Raw genomic sequence first — 23,648 nt, forward strand, 5'->3', positions numbered from 1 at the left:
TGTTATACAGAAAAATAGCGAATGCTGTATTAACAAAAAGAGAATCTGTTCTGCATTGGCCGTTCACGTGTTACATGACAGAGAATCTCATGCTTGGAGCCTGTTATACCCAAGGGTAGCTTTGAGAGTATTTCATTGTTCATATACCTTTTAATGCTATTTTCTTCAACTCCATCAATATTTAGACTTCCTTAATATTAGTTCCTGGGATCTACTTTGTAAATCTCCCATTCGCATATCACAGCTCTGAAAAGGATTATTTTCATTTCCAGAGCGAAACAAACGAATGGAAAAGGGAAAAAGTTACCATTTCCAAAGTTTCGTGTGAAGATGGAACAAAAATTAAGTTGCCAAGAAAAGTAACATGCCAGTCATTGTTCAAAACCATGGGAAACGTGGACACAAGAGAACCTTTCAAGAGCTTTTGAGCCTTTGAGGGGACTCAGACACACTGTCTTACACCAACACGCTCTGGAAAGATACAACATGATAAGGAGAAAACTCACTTTGCAGTTTATCTACGCGAAGAAATCTTAGGATTGGAAGGGTCTGACTGAAAAGTCTGACTGAGGAGACAGTGTGTGCAGCGACAGAAAAAAATAAATACCACACGGAAGCCAGCTGTCAGTCACCTCCTATGTACACATTCTTTTTTTTTTTTTTAATGTTTATTTTTGAGAGGGAGGAAGAAGGGGGGGGCGGGGCACAGAGGATTCAATGCAGCTCTGCACCGACAGCACAAAGCCCAGTGTGGGGCTCAAACTCATGAACCATGAGATCATGAGCCGAGCTGAAATCAAAGTTGGACCCTTGATCGACTGAGCCACCCCGGCGCCCCTCCTATTCACACATTCTTGAGACAGACACACAGGAAACGGCAAATGGCGCACTGTGCACATCGACATCGCTCAAGTGGTTCAAGTCTCACAGGTCTTTCCCCAAATGGCCTCTTAGCGGAGTCCCTTCCTAAAGTCTCCATCCCCCCCACTGCCCCCACCACTTAATGTTTCTTCTTAGTGCTTATCACACCCTGTGATGTAGATTTCATTTATCTTGTCTATCGTTCAGTCTTTCCTACTCTGACGTAAGCGACAAGAGGGCAGGGACTTTTATCTGTTGCTCACTATTGCTTGCCGTTAATAGCTGGCTCCACAAACATTCATTGAAGGAATGAGCGTCTGGCATCTCTACCAATTATAGCTACGATAATATCATACGAGGTATTCTGTGTGCCTTATCCCCTTCCCAGTTGTCCCGCCCAAAGGAGGAAGACTTCCTAATCTCACTGATCATAACGTAAAACACTTACTAGACCAAAGGTATAGCAGGCAAATTCCCCTACTAATTAAAGATACTTAAGGACTGTCCCCTATGTCCAGTGCCCTTTGGCATTTCTGGCTTCCTCCTCTCCCCACCGCCACTTATGCTGGTGCCAGTCAGCTTGCCTCCTTTTCACTCTCTGCATCACACGGGGGTTGAATCACACCCGTGCTCGATGCACACCTTTCTCACACAAACAAACATCCACCGATCTGGGCCTGCACATGGTTCAAGGGCCCGGCCCTTCTTCCTCCTTGTGGGAGAAGGCTGGTCAGCCCCTCTATAATCACTTTTTTTTCCCTTCCATGGAGAAGCTTGGCATGGACCATTGCCTCAGCCAAGAACAATGCCCATGGTCTACTATTGTATTTGAATTTTTTTTTTTCTGATTAAAAAGTTTTCTAAGTTTAAGTTTCCATTTAAAACGGAATAGCATGGACCATTTTTCCATCTCCTAAAAGTCTCAAAAAGAGAAGAGGAAAAATACTAGAGAAACCACAAATTAGTCATGGCAAACCAAGCCTTTGTGCCTGTGTGGCACCTCTTACTAGATATAACAGAACGCATTATCTTTAACCCCTAAATCCTAAACTCTCCTGATTTTATCCCCTGAACATCTCTCCCCTGATGTCCTTATTTTGGAGAGATGCTTAAATATTTGGGGATACAGAGTAATGAGATCTGGAATTTACTCTAAAATACTTCCATAGAAAGATAGGGCGGGGAGGGGGGGGTCGGTGGAGAGGGCGAGGGAGATAGGAAGTGCAATGTGACACAATGTTACCAATTGTTGGCTCTAAGCTGGGCATATGGGTATTTAGTGTACTGTTCTATCTTTTCTGTATGTTTGAAAGTTTTGTGATAAAAAGCTTTTTGCAAAAAAAAAAAAAAAAAAAAACTTCCAAGTCCTATCCTAGAACTGGTCAGTCCCCACGTCAACCCCTCCCCTCCCGTACACTGCTGTCTGCATCATCTTTCTATAGCACCTAAATGATCACATTATTATTCGAAACAGAACTATCTGAAGACTCAAGGGCACTTTTTATGACACAGTTTAAATTCCCTAAAAGGATACGTGACCCCTGTCTTTAACAGTTTCCTTCATTGCAAAAGGCACAGCAACACCCTCTCAAGTTTCCTATAAAGTTACCCACGGATCCCTGAGCACGCCATGTTATTTCATGCCTCTGTGTAACTTGCTCACTCTAGTTCCTCCACTTGTTTCAAAATTATGGGTTAAATTGTACGTAACTGCAGGTTTGTCATCATGTGGCCTAATGTTGAGCAGCGTCAGCACAAAGGAGCATCATGAGGGACAAGAAAGTCTACAGTACACATTTATATCGGCTCTTATTCAAACTTGTAGATTATCGTTCAGCAATTCCTTTCGACATCAGCAGAGGGCGCCATCATTTCACTTTTAACAAGGAAAATTAAGGTCCTGCTAACAAAAGCAACTTGCATGACTTCATATGCGGCGTTAAAGCTCCAAAAAATATATTTTCCTAACAAAGAGGGAATTTGAAAATGAAAACGTCCAGTGTCAATTTGAACAAATGGAGTTGTTTTGTTTGCAAAAGAAACGTCACTGAACCAACAATTTAAGTTGCAGGAATTTATCCTAAGAAATAATCACAGAAGTACGCAGTAATCTAAAAATACAATGAGAAAAGGTTCGAGTTGTTAATGACACTGTCTTCCCTGAAGACTTATGGCTTCATTCACAATATCAACGTGGAATGGACTGTAAGGCATTGACTGATATTTTGACTTCAATCTATCCACACCAACACAAGGACCCTCTACTCCCCACCACACCACCTCTTTATTCAAACTTTTAAGATGTTTTATTTTTGGCCTTCTGGTCTGTACTTTCCTAAGCTAGAAAGTACTGACGAAAGTACTTTCAGAAAGGTACTGACTTTCAGAAAGTCAGAAAGTCAGAAAGGTACTGACGACTAACAGTGACTACGTTTTAGACAGGACCGTAGATATCAGATCTTCTGGTACTTTCAAAATTCATCTGCACCTTTTTTGAGTTAACGTGTGTATGTTGCTTATAGTTGTCATAATTTATCAAAATCATATAATCTACACAGTATTTTATCAGGCTACAATAGGGTATATACCAAACTATAAACATACTTTGATTGGATTATCTTAAAATCAATTTCTACTTCTAAAATTCCAAATCTATCCATCTAGGTTTTATTCTGTGGTTTCACTTATTACCTCCGGGGACTCAAGTACACAAGGGCACGTCTTACTCAAGAGTATTCTGAAGCAGGCATCTCCCTGTATAAACTGTAATCATTGTTACAGTTCAGCCTCATCTGGAAGGATGGAGGTTGGGAATGAAAAAGAATGGAACCACCAGAGTACCCAGGAAGTTTATTAAGCTTTCTGGAAGATGTTAAGCATCAGTTATTACTCAAGCCTGGGTCATCATACCAGGAAGCTGGCATCAGTTCTCATGCATACAGTCTCCCCATTAGGGTCCTCCACTTTTCCAGACAACTTGCTACTAGTCAGTCATTGTTCTCTTCAACAGGTAATAGGTAAAAAAAAATGCAAGAATTGTGTCTGTATGTCAAAAGCATCAGCAGGCAACCAGGTAAGACTGTCTTCCAAGTTGGCAAAACCATCTCTTACGGGTGAAAACTCAAGGGACACTTAGGACTATCTGAAATCTGAGCAGGCAGATGACATTACAAAGTGAATAATCTTCTGATCAGAAAAGTGACCGTTCCTGACACACCTGTCCAGCAGAAACCCCCACGCACCTGACAGCTATAAGTGTATACTGATTCCTAAAAAGAGTCTCTTATTTGCATGTCTTTAAAGGTTAGACTAATTTTTATTATGTCTAGCAAAAGGAAAAAAAAAAAAAAACTAAGCTGAGAGGGAGAGATGTACTAAAACGCCGAGGAGAGCGGTCAGCTACAAATGGCGTAAGGGTTGCCGGAAAAAAGCTCATGTGGTTAGCCAGGTAAACGTAAAAAAGAAAAAGGGCCTATAAAAGACAAGGACTCCTACTTCTCTGCAGCCTAAGAAACTGGGCCAGACTAGAGGACTGGATTGATCACAAAGAGGAAAACAAATAAATTCGTGCTACCACTATCTCAACATCAAGGAAACCTGTAAATATCATGTAGAAAATGGGTTTGCTAATTATTTCTCCTGACTACTGGGACAGGCCTCTCTCAAGACTTTCAGTGAAAAATTCTTCCTCCTTAATCTCTGCAACAGTTACACAAAGTGAACCAAGCAATGTGTCCACTTGATAGCTCCACACATCCTTTCCTAATTATTAAAAAGATACTCTTGCAAGGTCTATGTGAATTATCTTCAGTGCATTCTAATCTCTTTGGATTAAGACAATGACAAGGTCTCAAGAAGATTCTTTTTACTCTCCCCTAAACCAACCTGAAAACATTTCTAAAACCACTAATTTCACCAACTAGCCAAGATTTCAAAGAGAAAAATCACAGCTGTCCAAGTTTCTTAGCAAGATTTTCTTAGCAAGCAAAATTTGCTAAGCTTGTCTTGTGGTTCAAGGGTTGCTTCTTTGCCCTAATCCGTGAAGAGTAATTTGCTATGGAGAGGAAAGAGTCAAGGAAAGGATTTGATACAAGGTTACCGTTTGGAAAGCAGTGACATTATTGTAACAAATGTTTAGATGAGCGAGGGATTACCTAAAACCATTGGGCTTCTGCTCCTAAATACTAATTTTGCAAGGCTATGACAAATATGACTAAATAAATTGGGATTGCATCTTCCTGGGTTAATCATTTGGTCCTACTTTTTTGAAAATCAAGGATCCCTAGATTCGCTATACCTTACGTAGTAAATAAAAAGACTAGAGATCATATTTAAAACCTACCAGACAGAATTAACCTTAGGAGCAATAAGAAGTACATAGATAGTCATAAAAGAGATTTACCCTGAAATGAAAACTTGGGCAGATTATATTAACTGAGTAATTGTGCTGCCTACACTCTAAGTAGTGCTTACAGTTGCAAGCAGAGGAATGGCTGAGGGAAAAAACAAGGTAAGACCTGCTGTCTTACTCATCGCCAGTTCACGGCTGGCTGTAAATCAAGGCAGCCTGCCCAAACACACAAACAACTTAATGACGACCTAAGGGAGAGCTGTTGAGTCAATACAATCAGGAAACGCGCACAGAATTAAGGGAGAAACTGTTGAGGCCTCCCATGGAATTGCTATGTTGTATGGATCTGAAAATGATTAGAGAATGGGGGCATGAAGGGGGGGGGGAGGGTCTCAGCAGGAATCTGGGAATCAAATATGATACCTGAATTTGTTGTAAAATCGCAACTAGAAATAACTGAATTTTCAGCATTCCCCACCCCCCATTATTCCCTAAATTTACACAGTCGTTCTAATACAGTCCACAGGTACTTTGGGGAGTAGGGAGAAGTACAGAAAAGGGATAGAAATGCATTTTCTTTTTAATGTTCATTTATTTTTGAGAGAGAGTGAGAGTCGGGGAGGGGCAGAGAGAGAGAGAGAGGAGGAGTCAGAATCCGTAGCAGGCTCCAGGCCCTGAGCCGTTAGCACAGAGCCCGACAAGAGGCTCAAACCCACGAATCATGAGATCATGACCTGAGAGGAAGTCGGATGTTTAACCAACTGAGTCACCCAGGCGCCCCTAGGAATTTATTCTTTCTTAAGTCTATAAATTTATTATTGAAACACGTTCCTAGTCAATTCTATGAATTAACAAAATTCTAATCACAGAGCTCAAGGGATCAGAGTATCTGATCCAGAAAAATACAGGAGCACTCTCATATGTGTGGGTTAAGTAACTAGGAATATTTCTAATCGTTGGTAGCTATATCCAAAAAAAGTCTGTGGAGAAGCACTGGGAGAAGGAGAGGAGAGGGATGGTAAATATCACATTTAAGTTCAAGTCTGTTACTTAAGACTCTATATAAACTATATAGCCTAATCTATATAAACTATTCTATATAAACTATTCTTTGGACTTCAAGGAAGACCCTGAAAATGCTATCTGTACACAGTTGATTGTCTTGCTATGACTATCAGAAGCACACCTAACTAAAGGTCAGCTTAGCACACGAGGACCGTGAAAAGGGAGATTCTGGAATTCGGGACAATTGGGGAGAGCACCGTGTAGACAAGGAAGAGGGAGGGCAGTGGTGGCTCACATGACAGGAAGGGGAGGTGAGGGACTGAAGAAGAATCAGGGGCACATATAATTCCTTCCAGATGACGACCGCAGGTGCTGTAGCTAAGCCATCAGGATTACTGTCTTCCAGGCTATTTCTGCCAATTCCACATACCCTAACTCCTCCCAGGTTTTCAGTTAGCTTAAAAGGAAAAGCGTATTAATTCTAAGGATTCTAATAACAGGCAAATACACCAGAGAAATATTCTTCAGCCTGGATTCTACTCCTAGGACTTTTCACTATATACATAATTTACATGTGTCTGAAAACACAGATGTACATGAAAACTTAGTAATCATCATTGGCGACCAAAAAAAAAAAAAAAAAAAAAGGTAATGATCTAAAATGTTCTTAAGTCAGGCAATGGTTTAAAAACTGGGGGTGCCTGGGTGGCTCAGTCGGTTAAGCATCCAACTTCCGCTCAGGTCATGATCTCATGGTTCATGAGTTCGAGCCCCGTTGTAGGGCTCTGTGCTGACAGCCTGGAGCCTGCTTCGGATTCTGTGTCTCCCTCTCTCTCTGCCCCTGCCCCACTCACATTCTGTGTGTGTGTCTCTCTCTCTCAAAAACAAACATTTAAAAATTTTTTAAAAAATGAATGAAAAGTGGAATAGGGAGGAGAATTAGAATACAAAATGGAGCTAAATTTTCAGACTGTTTTTTGTACTTTTTTAAGTTTCACAAGTCCTTCATTCAAGTCTTACTGACCTAATTAAAAACAAAGAATTATACATGTTAGGCAATTATTTTTTAAATCAAACGACAATCATGACCCATGATTTCATTACAGATCTCAAAGCCTATTTAAACTATCATTGTACTTAACACATTTATATAAGCATCTGTGTGTCTTTCCCCTCCTTTAAACTATAAATTCCTTAAGAACAAAGATAAATTACCTTCCACATTCCATGCACAGCAGTGCTCATTAAGCATATACTGAGTGAACAACTAAATAAAAGTACATCTGACCTAAGGCTACATGTGTAACGACATAGGCATTTGGCTAAAGTCACCATTGTAAGTTCTCTGAGCTATGTCACCCTGACCAACGGAAAGGATAAAGATAGTTCTCAGAAACTGTATACTTTCATAAAGTTCCATAATCCCTTAGAAGATTCGAGGTTTCCTAGATTGAATTTATCCTTCACTAAGACTACCCACAGTAGATTAAAAATCAAATGACTCATCTGGAGAGTTAATTCCACTATGTAAAAGAAGCCAACACAGATCAGTGATACATGTCATGGCACAAATTTTTGTGAGTATTATTATTTATCTGGTGCCTGGAAGGGAAACCAAGGCTTGGGTGATATAAATCAATTCTATTTCCCTTATATTCTATAATGATGATCAGGAAACAAAAATATTAGGGAATACTTAGTTAAATAAAGAATTTGTATGAAACTCCCTAAGAAAATCTTCTTAGATTTTTTTCATGAGAAATAGAAGCTTGTTTCTATGAATATAACTTTTTGTACATCAGGTTCTATACTTATACTGACCACATACTGACCAAGACACAGGATTTCTTCAAAATTCCTCATGGACCCCCTTCAACAATAAACTTTATTCATACACTGTAATTAAACATTTTAAATCATTTTTATAATCATTCAACAATTTTAATAGGATTGCATATTTCCTATTTTTTCATAAATAAATGCACTTTGTGAGAATGCAAATAGACTTCAAATTCAATCAAACTTTTCATATCAGGTTTTTTAAATTAACGTTTTGCAAAGGCAAACTATGGAGACAGTAAAAGTCAGTGGTTTTCAAGAGGTAAGGGGGAGGAAGGCATAAATTAGCAGAAAACAGAATTTTTAGGGCAGTGACACTATTCCCTAGAATACCAAAATAGTGAATCCGTGTCATTATACATTTGTCCAAACCCACAGAGTGTGCAACACCAAGGGTGAACCCTAATATAAACTAGACTCTGGGGGCACCTGGGTAGCTCGGTCGGTTAAGCATCCGGCTTCGGCTCAGGTCATGATCTTGCGGTTTGTGGGTTCGAGCCCCGTGTCGGGCTCTGTGCTGACAGCTCGGAGCCTGGAGCTTGCTTTGGATTCTGTGTCTCCCTCTCTCCCTGCCCCTCCCCCACTCAACTCTCTCTCTCTCTCTCTCTCTCTCTCTCTCTCTCTCAAAAATAAATAAACATTAAAAAAACTGTAGACTCTGGGTGATAATCAGGTGACAGTGTGGGTTCATCAGTGTAACAAATGTAGCGCTCTGGTGGAATATATTAAAAATAAAGGAGATTACGCATGTGTGGGGCAATCTCTGTACCTTTCACTCAAGTTTACTGTAAACCTAAAACTGCCCTGAAAAAGTTTATTTTTGTTTATTTTTAAAGTTTTTTAAATATTTCTTCTTCAAACAAGAATAAATGCTTTTTTAGTCATTCACCCTTTTGTAGTCAATGTTTACTGAACATCATTAGTGAAGACTTTTAATCTAACTTTTCCTAAGTTTAATTTTTACTTGGAATTATCAGTAAGCATAATACACGATCTCTGCAGTTCTTGAAATTTTCTGTTAAGTTCATTAAGATGTTCCATCTTTAACTTAATAATAACCATCTTCCCACAAATCTACAGAGAATCAGTCACACACCAAAAAAAAAAAAAAAAAAAAAACCCAAAAAGAATTCTTTTTATATGCAAATTCTTGACAAAACCTTACTTTTGGTGTATTAACACTTAAAGTATGAAGTAGCAGAGATTGGTATAGTAATCCCATATTCATTAAGAATTTTTTTAAACTCATTGGTATGTTGGTAGTTGTGTGTAAATTGCGTTCTTCTGAGAGTCTTTAAAGATTCCCTAGAATACTATAAGTAAATCTTAACCCCTGTTGATTCATCTTGAAATGAAACATTTTGATTTCATAACCTTCTGGATAAATGTTGTCTCTATGTAATCTTGTCATCAACAGGGCTACTAAAAATATTATTCAGATGTAAAACATTTTAAATTTTCCTCACTAGTTCCTAACACTGTGTTCAAAGTTTCCTGGCAGAGTGGCAAATTAAGCAATTCTGAATTCTAGAATGTATTTGGGCTTTAAGTAAGGAATTGTGTGGCCTTGTAACTAGCTAGCCTCATAAGAGTTCTGAATTCACAATTTTGGTGTTTTGGTTTTGTTTTGTTTTTTTTAAGTTTTATTTATTTATTTTGAGAGACAGCAAGTGAGAACGTGCAGGGGAGGGGCAGACAGAGAGGGAGAGAGAATTCCAAGCAGGCTCCACACTGTCAGCACAGGGGCCAACGTGGGGCTCGATCCCACGGACCGCGGGATCACTGAGCTGAAACCAAGAGTCGGATGCTTAACGGCGCCTCAGGAGTCCTGCTTATTTTGCCCTACCAGACCTTTAAACAGTTACAAATCTATAACCAAACACGAACATTTTTGTTTCAAAGTACCAGAATAACCTGCCAGCTACTCTGCTTCATGTAATAACATTCCATGCAAATGAGGCTTTCAGGTTAAGAAAGAATTATCAAGGTACACAAGTCCAAATGCGAGCTCATCTTTTATTTTATTACCTAATGAATGCCAAACTCTGAATTTTAGGCCTCTATGTTTATCTTGTTAATTTATTACTTTCAGGCTTTAATTCAAAAGTGTCTCATTATGATAGGAGAAGTATCTCAAACTTGAATCATTTAAAATAGGAAGAATTTAACGGGACGTTGGTATGTATAGTTTCGGAATATCAATTTTTTTTTTCCAAAGTATTTTCAGGTTACTTTCATTCTAAGAATGTTTAAAATATTAAGTGCAATGGGAAAAGATAAAATGTTAGTTTCCATTTCATTTTAAAAAAATCTCAAAAAGTAGTACATTATAAAATTACATTCACACGTAATCAAAACTTTGGGAAAATTACTTCTATAAAGCTCTGAGGCTATTGGTCCCTTGAAATTTTACCAGGACCCTTAATGAAAGAAATTCAGTTATTTGTTTTTAGAAATAAACATTTTTATTTCTTAAAAAAAAAAAAAAAAAAAGTCATAAATCTCGTCAAGATCAGTCCGTGGCTCTTGAGTTCAGAAGTCAAGGACAGTAACTGTAGCGGCTATGGAAATCAACAAAATCAATTTATAGTCTACTTAACACTACCTGGTACCGGAGGAAAGAGGAGGAGAAAAAGAACAACTAGGGAAAAAAAAAAAAAAAAAAGCCTTCCAAAGTGGGGCTTGAATGGCCAAGATCTAGAAGAAATGGAAAACACCTGAAGATGTACCCAACATTCCACACTGCTTCCCCCTGAGCAGATTCCCAACTCATAAGCAGCAGAGATGCAAGGCTGAGGAGGGAAGTCAGCTGTCAGATAGTAGAGGCATTAAAGACAGCCTTTGGCAGTCTGACAGGGCTGGGCAGACAAAACCTGGAGTTCAGGACAAGTCAGGCGCCGAGGACCCGAGAGGTCAAGACTCCAGAGAAAAGAAAAGCACAAAAAAGTGCATCCAGCACCCTGAGCTACTTTTCTGCTTCAAGTATGCACTGATTCATAAGCAAACAAATGCATGGGGTAAAAAAGCTGAGCAGAATGCAGCCAAGAGACTGAGAAGCTGAGCAGAGACAGTCTGTCCCATCAGACAGGAAAGACAAAAATTGGAGGTGGGGGCCTAACAAGGCAGATGTGCACAACTGAATCCCACCAGCTTTCAGTTTGGACCCCTAAAGGACTGCAGCCTGTTGAGACCTCTAAAGAACTTCTCCTGGGTGGTAAGGGAAAGCTGGAAATACATGAGGCCTCACAAAGGGGTTCCCACCCTCAATCAGCTCAACCTCTGAGTGGATTAAGGCGATTCCCCCTATTCTAACTGCCTGTCAGACACTAAAGGAAATTCTATCATCAGAACCTCTTCAATTTTCCACAATACCCAATATTTAATCAAAAATTACTAGACATACCAAGAGACAGAACCAACGGAAAAAGATGATCGAAAGAAATTCGGAGGTAATCCAGATACTGGAATCATCAGATATGGACATAATTAACCACAGTTTCTACTGAAGAAAATTTCAACCGTGATGGACAATTTCGCCAGCACCAACAAAGTTCCCAAGCGAATGAAATGCACAACCGGAGTAGACAACCACCGGACTTTCTAGTTCATCAAACCTAGATTCAAATCCAAGCTCTACCACCGACCAGCTTTCTTTTCACCCTAAACAGGGAGAATTTTCACAGTAACACTATGAGGAAGAACTAAGTGTCTTGCATAGTGTCTAACATAATAGTCAGTAAACATTAAGTCATGTAGGATGGTCAAGAATAGTTATATCAGGATTACCTTGTCCCAGGACTAAGTAATTCCCTGCACACTCCCCCTTCATATAGCAGAGTAATACACTGCTATCAACTCGGTACAGAAGTATCTTTCATGTGAAAAAAAATTACGCCTATTTTTGTTTTGTCTTGAATCACCAATATTGTATTCTGGAACTACCAATACTTTTCCGAGAAAGTATTTTGTAAACAGTAAAAAAAAAAAAAAAAAAAAAAATTATTAACTCCTACTCTGACTCGTTCCCCCAAAAAAGATTGGAGGTAGCTTACCGACATATAAACAAGAAACCAGGACTTCAGTTTGTCCCCAGGGCATTGTTTCTCTTTTCCAATGAGAAAAGGACAGACTGTGATGGAAGACGGATACAAAAGTCTCTAGGCAAGATATTACAGTCACGAGACGCAGCAGATACCTAAAACCATAACACTTCTGTAGATCTTGGCAATAGTATTTATGCAAGCATTATTTTGCTTGACCCCCAACCCCTTTGATCCTTCCTGTACCAGACCCAAACAACAAGAGGAGGAAGGAAGACCCAGGACTAGAACTCGGTGTTCCTTCCATACTAGCATGCGCGTGCGGTCTTTCCGGCAAAGCCAAGCTGACACCACCAAGATGACAGAAAAGTGAACCAAATTTAAAAAATGGTTTTCAGCTATTACTACCAAAGGTTCTGCAGTTTGTCTATATGTACAACTATTTGGTAAGTTTTCGTGTTACTTAGGACAGACTACATACGTGCTTTTACTCCTGTTTGGTTTACCGAATAACAACTCAATGCATCCAAAGACCCACTTACTGAGCAACTACCAGGCCCAACACTGGAGGCACAGGTAAAAATGACAGTATCCCTGTCGTGAGGAACAATCTGGGGACTGGGCGAGAGAGCTCCACGTGAAAAGGAAGAGTGGGACAAGAGGCTGTGGAGACACGAAGTTTTCACTACACTAAGCAGCTATGAAAGGGAAATAAAAGAGAGCAAGTGGAAGTCCGAACAGAACTTCTACTCAGATCGAACGTCTTGGGGCTCCCCACCTGTGGCATCCCACCCTCCTTCCCAGCTTATTATTACTCTTTAAAATACAGCAACTCAAAATTAAACAGAAACAGCTATGTGTCAGTAATTTAAATCAGTAGTTTCCAAACTTGGGTCACTTATACCACCACCATTTACATTACATAAAAAACTATTCTTTCACTTAACTTTTTTTTAATGTTTATTTTTGAGAGAGAAAGGGCGCACGTGCACACATGAGCAGGGGAGGGGCAGAGAGGGGGTACAGAGGATCCAAAGCAGGCTCTATGCTGACAGGAGTCAGCCCGATGCGGGGTTCAAACCCACGAACCACGAGATCACGACCTGAGCTAAAGTCGGACGCTCAACCGACTGAGCCACCCAGGCGTCCCTCACTTAACATTTTGCTTGAATCAAGTTTTGTTTTGTTTTTAACTGAAATGCCCACTTTGGATCCTCCTGAAACAATGAGTTTGATGAGCTAGTTAAGCTTTCTAATATACATGAAAATAAAGGCATAGTGTTTAAAACAAAAATTGTTTTTATGAATAATGCTAAAATAAGCCTGCATGTTCACATTTAGGAAACATTGGTATTTTTTTTAACTCTATTAGCAACTATTTGTAAATTCTTTATTTGTAAGTCAATATTTACAGCGTTATTATGTGACTACATCAGCGTCAGTTCCCTTTTCTACTTGTGAATTAATATAGGCTTTATTACCTAAAAAGTACACAGTCATTTCTGGTGGAAATCCATTCTACTCCAGTCACCCTAGCTCTCCATAATAAGCATGCTCTCTACATCTAATTATTAGTTAATAATCTGAAAGAGTTATACAAATCTTCCTCATGCCTACAGACAATTGCAGATGGTTTTTCCCGTCAATCACCTGTCAAGATAAAGAAATCAAAAACATGAAAAAATACCAGATACCACATTTAACTATGTTCTCACCAAATAGTATCTTCCTTCTGATGCACTTAAAATGAAAAGGAATCCACTGTTTTCATTACATGATATGTACAGGATATGTACATGATACATCTGAACTCAGTGTTGAGGTTCATCTTATGCCCAATTCCTGTGAGAGAATTTAAATATTTGCAATTACCATTGCCAAAACAATTACACTGTAAGATTATTTTTTAATTAGCCTTGTTCCTTACCAAAGCAAATTAATTTTAAGCCAATTCAGCAAACCACAAAGTCAAGATGAATACTCAATTTAATTGTCTTTAATCTTTCAACTAAGAAACATTGTTCTTATCTCCTTTAACTCACTACTTCCCAATCCAGAACAGAGCATTTCAGCAGTCAGAAAGACGCATGCTCAGTAGCAAAGCAGATCTTACACAGAGGTGAGAAAACAACAATCAACACTTCCCTTACTTGCAGTGAGTGTGGCTACACTGGGCCATGATTTACAGAAGACTCTGCAAATCACTTAGTAGGGCTGCAACTCCGTGGTGTTTATCACATAGGTGGCTTTGCACTCCACTGGCCAGTGCTCTTTATGGTGGAATATGTCAAAGGCCAGATCCAGAAGCAGTCACTGTCTATACTTTCCCAAGAACTCAAGTAAGGCAAATCACCATCCCTCCCATTATATCCTGGAAATGGTCATCCTTGCATAAAAGTAATCGGATTGGGTCCAAGATGGAGTCGCTCATGCTAAGCCGCATATCAGCAAACCAAAACTTAACTATGTCTCTGTGCCCGGCTCTCCCAGAAAAGGGAGGCCTAGGTCAACCAGTCCACACAAGATACCTGACCTGGATTCCAAGACTTCCCTTAGCTTTAAAGCAGGAAAGTAGCCCCGCTTTAACCTATCAGAAAATGCCCAGTATAACTCCCTTGTTCCTGCTCACTTTGGTCTACAAAAATCTCTTGCCTTGTATAGCTCCTCAGAGCTCCTTACCCTCTGCCCGATTCATGAATCACTGAATAAGGGGCGCCTGGATGGCTCAGTCAGGCATCCCACTTCGGATCAGGTCATGATCTCAGGTCCGTGGGTTTGAGCCCCGTGTCGGGCTCTGTGCTCACAGCTCAGAGCCTGGAGCCTGCTTCGGATTCTGTCTCTCCCTCTCTCTGCCCCTTTCCCACCTGCACTCTGTGTGTGTGTCTCTCTCTCAAAAATAAAAATAAATAAACAAACATGAATCACTGAGTAAAAAGCCAATAAGACCCTTAACATTTACTCAGTTGGATTTTACTCCTTAAGGCTAGGACCGTCAGCGAAAAGCCACAGTGCCTGTTCACGGTCAACAACACCTCCCTTCTTCCTCTCCCCTCCGAATCTCTCTCTCCTCAGTAGCACAGGTTCCTCCCTCAGGGAACCCTTGAGGATAGAGAGAGTGGCCATCGGAAGCACCCCAACAACAATTATGTGGAATACCCTCCAACTTGTTAAGTGATACTATCTGGTCAGGTGATACACTAATAGAAAAGCTTACTCTGTCCTGAGAGAGATTATTAGTCTTACTCCGTATCTCTCCCTTTGTAATTTTTGACTCTATTAGTAAATCAGGGGGCAACTACCATTATAGCTCAGAAGTTGGCACCGTGCACTGAGCGAGGGACCACTGTCACGGGGCCTAAATTGAGTGCCCTAAAAACCGTCATCTGTGTTGCAGGTTACTATTTCAGTTTCATAAGTAATACTCTCCTTTCAGAAGCCACAGACATTTTGAAATCACAGGAGAACTCCGGACCCTTCTGTCCTCAGAAACATTCATGTGACACACAAAAAAGCTGTGTCTATTCTAGGCAGGCCACGGAGCCCAAAGACTCTGAAATCTACCCAGATCAAGAATTCTTGCTCCAGTGGCTTGAGAAGGCTAACACAAGGCCACAACGTCACATTTGGAAAGAAATGCCACGAGTCTGCAATCACATGCAAATCAGGAGCAATTATACAATGCCATCGAGAAAAACTAAACCTGTCAGTGGCAGCAGCTTGAGGATTTTAGACATTAGGGATGTGATCTGATGGGGCAGAGGAGGAAAGTCACAGGCTACACACACCAGGTTGGCGTAGTCCTCCAAGTGCATCGAGAAAACGGCAATTGTTCTTATCAAATATTGGCGGAGGGGAGGTATTATGAAAGAGCCAAAGGCCCAAAAGTGCCCCTCCTATCCTGTCACCACTGTCAGCCGGATCTGTGGCTAGAGTCACATTTTTCTATCAGGGTTTTTACTGGGATGAAGAGTGAGTTTGGCTCATGAGACATATAGAGGCGATCTTTAAATCAGCACTGAAGCGTTCCCCTCCTTAGGGCCTGGCTGTGAAGCACGACCCGGCACCCAGAGGAGAAGGGGAGGGTGCTGGAGCTGGCCCCTAAGCCGCAGACGCCAAGTCTAGCCCGGTGAAGGTGACAAGTCTAGCCCAGCTCAGCAGCAGACTGAGAAGCTGCAGCCAAAGCAGTGACAAAGGTTTTCTCACTGACCAAACTCAGGCCCCCCTGAATTCTTTCTCAGCTGGGCCCGACTTCTGGACCTCCACAGTCCTCTGTGCATTGTCCGATTTTAGCAAGAATCCTTAGAGATCAGTTTAACCAGACCCTCTTCCACCCCCCAGGATCTAACTGGGGTCCTCATCCTCCACCGACCCCCAGGTGAGGTCTGACCACCGTGGCCTACCTTCAGCAAGAATCCTGTCAGGTCGGCTGAGCCAGACTCGCTGCCTCACCCCCTCACCCCTGATGCTTCCCGTTAGTAATTTCCCATCCGGGGACCTCCACCCGGCTCCTTGGCTCACATTCATTCAGAGTGGAGTCCAACCTCTGTCTCACTACAAGACCCCACTGCCGTGGTCCTCACAACCGTCACGATGGCCTCCCTTGAATGAAGTCTCCCTTACTTTCAACAAGTCTCAAGAATATTTTTTTAACTGTTTGAATCGTATTTTTTCTAAAGAAAAACAGGAGCAAGGAAAACATCTGACAAATATGGGAAACTTAGGCATGTTTCAAGCAATGGTAGTAAGTTTTCAAAAGAGGGTATGTGGCAATGCTGAGGGACAGAAGCAGGAAAATGTTTACGTTTAGCCCAGAAAGCTTTCTAGCCTCTAGCCTTCATGGTTCTGAGAAGGATGAAAATATGTGCTGGTTGCTACATTCTTAAAGGGTCTCATGACTGCCTGTATATCTCACTGACTGTTAATATCAAGCTGAATGATAAGCACCACAGAAATCTTGCAAAAGTTGTTTCATGAGTAGAAATTCAAAGACGACATTTACGATCTAATATTCCCTGCATGTCTCCTCCCCCTTGCACACGAAGCTTACAGAAAAATTACAGCCCTTTGTGCCCACGGGCCCTGTCCCCATGCTACTCAAATAAACTTACTAAATTGCACCATACAATGTCTCAAAAGTTCTTTCTTATGCTCCAGATCTGGCTCAAATGAAAAAACAAGTAAGACGATACTCACATGATCCATCCAAGTTTATAGGTGGATTTCACCAAGTGTCTCTAACATTTGACTTAACCTGGCAGGGTATCTACATTATTCTAATGCATCGTTGTACCCCAGCAGGAGAAAGGTCCAAATTTGGGCTGGGGCACAGGAATTTGTAGATGAGCTGGCAACTAGGGACAGAAATCATTAACCAGCAGGAAGAGACGCCGTTCCCAAGGCTGAGCCCCACTGAACTACCAAGAGGAGACACCTGCCAGGGAAAGAAAAGACCACATGGTCGCCTGTTTGGTGGAGGGAATGAACCTCAGTTTTGATAAAATTGAGGAAGTAACCTAGGCAAATGATGAAAGTCCTGCCTCATTTCAGGGCCATTTAGTAGAAGCAATTCATAAATACACAAACGTAGGCCCAACCACACCAGAAGGGATGGCTGTCCTAAATATTCATTTTATGAACCAGTCGGCACCAGACATTCGCCACAAGGCCCTCAAACACCAACCCAGAGGCTGCTGGAAGTGGCCGCTGGAGCCTTTTACAGAGATACGGCTCTAAGACAGGAGAACCGAGGGCTAAAACACAGGGCAGAACTCAGGCTCAAATATTGGGGGCCGCTAGCGTGGGTCCCCCACACCGCCAGGCTATTCAGGCGCAAGAGAAGAAGCCAGCATGAGACAGAAATTCACGTAAGACCACTTGCTATAGGTGTGGACGCTGGAGTAAAGAATATCCAAATGAACGCTCTCTGCCAGGGCCGTGTCCCACTTACAAGGCACAGGGACACTGGAAAAGGGACTCCCCTCATCTCCAGAGAGTAAGACAGAAACTCATTTTCCAGCCCAAGAGCAACAACCTGAGGAGATGACATGATGGGGCCCTGGGGCTGGATCGGCTCCTGCAAACATCAAGATGCCCGAGCCCCAGGTCACCCTGGACGTGGGAGGGAAGTTCGTTGTTTTCTTATTGTTACGGGAGCTACTTACTCTGTCCTGATTCAGCACCCAGCCAGACTCGTCTTTCTAAACCTAAAATTACTGGACTAGAAGGGGAATTTCAAACTCGCTGGCTTACGTGGACAGTCCTACTGCAGGGATTTAGAGCAAGTCCCCATTTGTTTGGCAATGCACCCGGTAGACAACTTAGGGACCTTGCGTTGCCTCAGGGAACAACAGTACAATGTGCCGATGATATTGCAATATGTACCCCACGAAAGACATCTCGGATTATAATTCTACCATTGTCCTTCTTGGAGAGAAGATACTGAGCATCATCTAAAAAGGCTCATATTTCTAAACAGAAGGTACTGTACTTAGAATATGAATCAGAGGCGTCTGGGTGGCTCAGTCAGTTAAGTGTCTGACTTCAGCTCAGGTCATGATCTCGCTGTTTGTGAGTTCGAGCCCCGCGTCGGGCTCTGTGCTGACAGCTCAGAGCCTGGAGCCTGCTTCAGATTCTGTGTCTCCTCCTCTCTCTGCCCCTCCCATGCTCAATAATAAATAAACATTAAAAAAAAATTTTTTTAATAAAAAGAATATGAATCAACTGCTGGACATCGTTCCCTGTCAATTGAGAGAAAAAGAGCTATAAGAGAATTGGGACCTCCTGCCACAAGAAAACCAAAAACAAAAAAAAAGAAAACTCTGAACCTTTTCTGGAATGGCTGGATTTTGCTTTCTATGGATAGCAGGGTTTGGAGTCTTAGTCAAACCTTGGTATGAGGCCACTAAAGGGCCAGATTAAGAGCCTTTAAAATGGAACAAGAAACAACAGTAGGCCTTTCAACAACTAAAACCTAAACTCTCCTAGGTTCTGGTTCTACCAAACTTAGAAAAGTCATTTACCCTATTCACTGCTGAAAAACAGGGCCAAGCCCTAGGAGCACAACCCAAAAACTAAGGCATGAATGGAGACCCGCAGGAGGCAGGATATTTTCCAAAGTCGTTGACAACATGGCCTGAGGACGGCCAGCACGCCTCTGAGCAGTCGCAGCTCCTACCCTACGAGAAGCATCTAAATGTTCAATAGGACAGCCCCTGCCAGTGAGGACTCCTCATCGGGTTCAAGGAATTTTAGAAACTAGAGGCCATCCATCAGTGAATGACAGGGGGCGGACTCACTAAATTATCAGGCTATACTTTTAGACTCCCCCGATTGTGTTCCCAAAACCTGTCAAATTGTAAACCCAGCGTCTCTCATGCCTGGACCAAACCAGACTACTGTTGTGTCTGAACATGACAGGAAAGAGGTAACAGGATCAGTCTCTTCCAAGCTGTCTGGATCTGAAGGGTCAAGGCACAGATAATGCCGCGGAAGGCTGATTTACAGATAGTAGTAGTTTTACACAAGGAAGACAGAAAGGCTGGCTCTGTGATTATTAGTTATACTTCAACTACTGAGGCCAACCCATTACCGACCAGTACTTGAGGTCAAGAGGCAGAACGGATAGGTCTCACTTGAGCTCTTCAGTTAGCTAAAGGCCTAAGAATTAATACGTACACAAATTCAAAATATGCCTCCATGCCTGCAGGCATATAGTGCCATCTGGAAGGAAAGGGGATTTTTTTTTTTAAGTTTATTTATTTTGAGAGAGCGCTCAAGCTTCAGTGGCAGAGGGGTAGAGAAATGGGGAGAGGGAGAATCCCAAGCAGGCTACACATTGTCAGCACAGAGCCCAATACGGGGCTCGAACTCAAGAACCGTGAGGTCAAGACCCGAGCCAAAATCGAGAATCGGACGCTTAATCGACTGAACCAAGGAAAGGGGATTATTAACTAGTCATAATTCCATTAAATATGGACCCAAAACTGTAACTCTATTAGCAGCAGTTAATCTCCCTAAAGAAACTGCTGTAATATATCTTAAAGGGCATCAAAAGGGAGAAAATTTAGGATCCAAAGGAAGCAATTTCACCACTTGGGCAGCCAAACTGGCAGCTGGAACTGAACTAGTTACAGGAGTCTTCTGTCGCTCTCTAATCCCTTAAGCACTGTCGTTCCCACTTATACTCTGGGGGACACCTGAGCACGTGGGAAAGGACACACTAAAATGGCCTAGGGTATAAAAATGATAAAGGAAAAATCTCTGTCCCTAAGGAAAATCAGTGGAAATTCGCAAGAGGCCTGCACAAGACTACTCATACGGGAAGAGAAGCTTTACGGAAATTCACCAAACTGGTGTTTGATGGAAAAGGATTAAGAGCATCTTTAAAAAGGCATGTAGGGGCACCCGGGTGGCTCTGTCGGCTAAACCTTCAACTCCTGATTTCGGCTCAGGTCATGATCTCACAGCTTCAGGACTGAGCCCCACATTGGGCTCTGCGCTGACAGAGTGGAATCTGCTTGGGATTCTCTCTCCCTCTCTCTGCCCCTCCCTCCCTCACACTCACTTTCTAGATAGATAGATAGATAGATAGATAGATAAGGGCAGGTAAATCTTGTGCAATATGTGCCCAGGTAAATCCAGAAGGTACCTTATGACCACTCTCTCTTTTAACACCTGTCCAAAGACATGGCACATATCCTGGGAAAGACTGGAAAATAGGTTTCACACAAATGCCACCTTGTAAAGGATATAAATATTTATTAGTCTAGACAGATACCTTTACTGGATGGGTGGAAGCTTTCCCATGTAAGACAGAAAAGGCTACTGAAGTAACAAAGACTTTATTAAGGGAAAATCATCCCCCGGTTTGGACTCCCTCAACCTCTTCAAAGTGAAAATGGCCCATCCTTTACAGCCCAAATAACTCAACAGGTAGCCTAAGCCCTTAAAATTAAGTATTTTTCACATACGGCCTGGCACCCTTAATCATCCGGCGAAGTTGAAAAGGCTAATCATAATTTTAAAAGACACCTCACTAAGATGAGCCTAGAAACATAAGAAAACTGGATAATTCTTTTACCTGTAGGTCTCTTAAGAATAAGAACCACCCCATGGGAAAGTTGAGGGTTAAGCCTTTTTGAATTAATATATGGTAGACCCTTCCTTACCATTGACTTATCCTTGGACCCAGATTATAATAATCTGTTACACTTTTTTTTTTATGTTTATTTTTGAGAGAGAGAGACAGAGAGAGAGAGAGCGCGCGCGCAGGGGAGGGGCAGAGAGAGAGGGAGACAGAGGATCCGAAGCAGGCTCCGCGCTGTCAGCACCCAGAGCCAGAAACAGGGCTCGAACTCATGAACCATGAGATCATGACCTGAGCTTAACCGACTGAGCCACCCAGGTGCCCCTGATACACTTTTCATTTGAGTCTGGATTAACCCATAAAACTCTTAATGAAGCTGCTAATAAAGTACGGCCAAAATTGGACCCTAATGAAATTCAAAATTCTTTGTAAGTACACCCTACGGAACTAGTCTATTTAAAGGACAGGAATTGGTTCTCCTGCATTGTTTGCCTTCCTAAGTGGAAAGGACCTTACAGGGTCATAGCAAGCACTCCCACTGCAGCAAATCAGAAGGCCACTTGACATGGACTCATGTTTCTAGAATTTAACTCCTACCGCCTTCAACACAGGATGACAATGAACTGACTTGATGAGCCTCCTATGAACCATCAGAAAACCTCAAATTCCCCTTCAAACAGCAAGACAGGAAAAAATGAAGGTCTTTTTTTCTTTCACTTGCTCTTTACACACGATACCTAAATGGTAACTCTTTTCTACAATAGGCACAACATTACGCTGTGCTACAAAACCAATCTTTGTGCTGAATGTGTGTGACTTGCCATCCGTATCAAGCACTTCAGGCCTCCCTTGGTGGGTTTCTCCATGACCAAGTGCAGACTGGCATTATTTACATCAATACATAGCCAATAGGATACATCACCCCAACACCAGCACATACAGGGATATTTCTATTACTAAAAAGAATGTTTCATGCTGGCCTATAGTCAATGTCACATGGGGCTCTCCAGGCCATAAGAAGCCTTTCTCTTATCCTCAAACCATCAACATTGTAACTGAATATGCCAACCCACAGATAGGCTCATAATAATGAATTCCCCAACTACATAGTCCTTCCTATTGATATACCTAGAAAGGATTATAACAAATATCAGATGGATATAATGTGGCTTACTCCCACAATAGGACAAATAAACCAAAAGGCCCTTTAATGCTGGGAACAGAAAAACCATACCCTTGATTCATGGCCCAACAGTACTCACCAAATAGGATGGCTCCCCCCAAGAAGCCTTTGTACCATTTTTTTTTTTTTTACAGGCCATCAATCAACTCTTCTGCTACTGACTGGACAAGGCAACCAGGCACAAGATGGCCAGCACCTAATGGGACACAATAGTGACATGGGCCAAATTTGTGGCCATGGCTTCCACCAGACTGGACTGGAAGATGTGCTAGATTATGGCTGGATGCAGGGCTGTAGCACTAAGACTATCAGAAGTTCAGCTAATCTTCCATAGTTAAGACAATGAAAGACAAGATCCGTGTCCCATGGGTATGACCATCTGACATTTATTTTTCTTCCATCAGTAGATTTAGAAGATGTCATATTGATGAGGAAACCTAAGGCAGGCTGACACCCCACAAACCCCCTCCCCCCAACCAGGTGGGATATATGTGACATTCCTCAGGCACTAACTGGCTGCCCAAGAACAAAGGAAAGGGAAAAACCGACAGTTAACTGATTGAGATCACAGTCCTACAGGACAAATCCCTACAGGACGAGTCAATCAGTTTACAAATGTCTTAGTAAACTACAAGAAAAAGGCAATCTTATCAATAGCCTAGCCTCCAGAAACCCAGAGACTCCATTTCCTAGAGTCCTAACATCACCCTCGCCTCCATGGTGATGTGGGGAATAAAGACAAGAAGAAAACATAAATAAAATTAAGTTTCTTTGAGAATTTTAAATAAATTCAGCCCAATGAGAAATATTTGAGGTAGGCAGAGTAAAACATTCTTCCAATAAACTCCTGTCTTGTCTTAATGCCTTACTAGAGGGAAAACCACCTTAGCTTAACAATAACAAGGCCTCCGGTATCTTCTGAGTCCTCTTTAGCATATGAAAATCCTTTTGGATTTTACCTCCATCTCCACAGTATATAATCAGTCACTCTAGACAACTCCAGTGCGGCTCCTTCCACCCATAGGTCCTGTCCCCGTGCCTTAATAAAATCACCTTTTTACACCAAAGATGTCTCAAGAATTCTCTCTTGGCCATCAGCTCCCGAAGCCCCCCACCACTCCAAAACTGCATCAATGTGACACACGGAGGCCCTTGCTACATACACAATGAAGGCCTTAAATGACTCTCAAAGTCTCATTACATTATCAATGAAATAACTCAAATGTGTAAAGCAGTTCTACAAAACAGAATGGCATCCGATATCTTGACAGCCGTACAAGGAGG

General features: G+C 41.7%; 1 protein-coding gene and 1 pseudogene across 1 annotated transcript in view; one reads left to right on the forward strand and one right to left on the reverse strand.

Moving 5' to 3' along the window:
- The window catches only part of MPP7 (MAGUK p55 scaffold protein 7), a 299,853-nt gene that overhangs the window by 233,071 nt on the left and 43,134 nt on the right, over positions 1-23,648 (reverse strand). The window lies entirely within an intron of this gene.
- On the forward strand, positions 19,576-22,815 carry LOC124501826 (endogenous retrovirus group PABLB member 1 Env polyprotein-like; annotated as a pseudogene).

Source organism: Lynx rufus, unplaced genomic scaffold (genome assembly GCF_022079265.1).
Source record: "Lynx rufus isolate CCGP_SWC_20201006 ecotype Redwood Valley unplaced genomic scaffold, mLynRuf1.p SCAF_7, whole genome shotgun sequence".
In the NCBI taxonomy this organism is placed as follows: domain Eukaryota; kingdom Metazoa; phylum Chordata; class Mammalia; order Carnivora; family Felidae; genus Lynx; species Lynx rufus.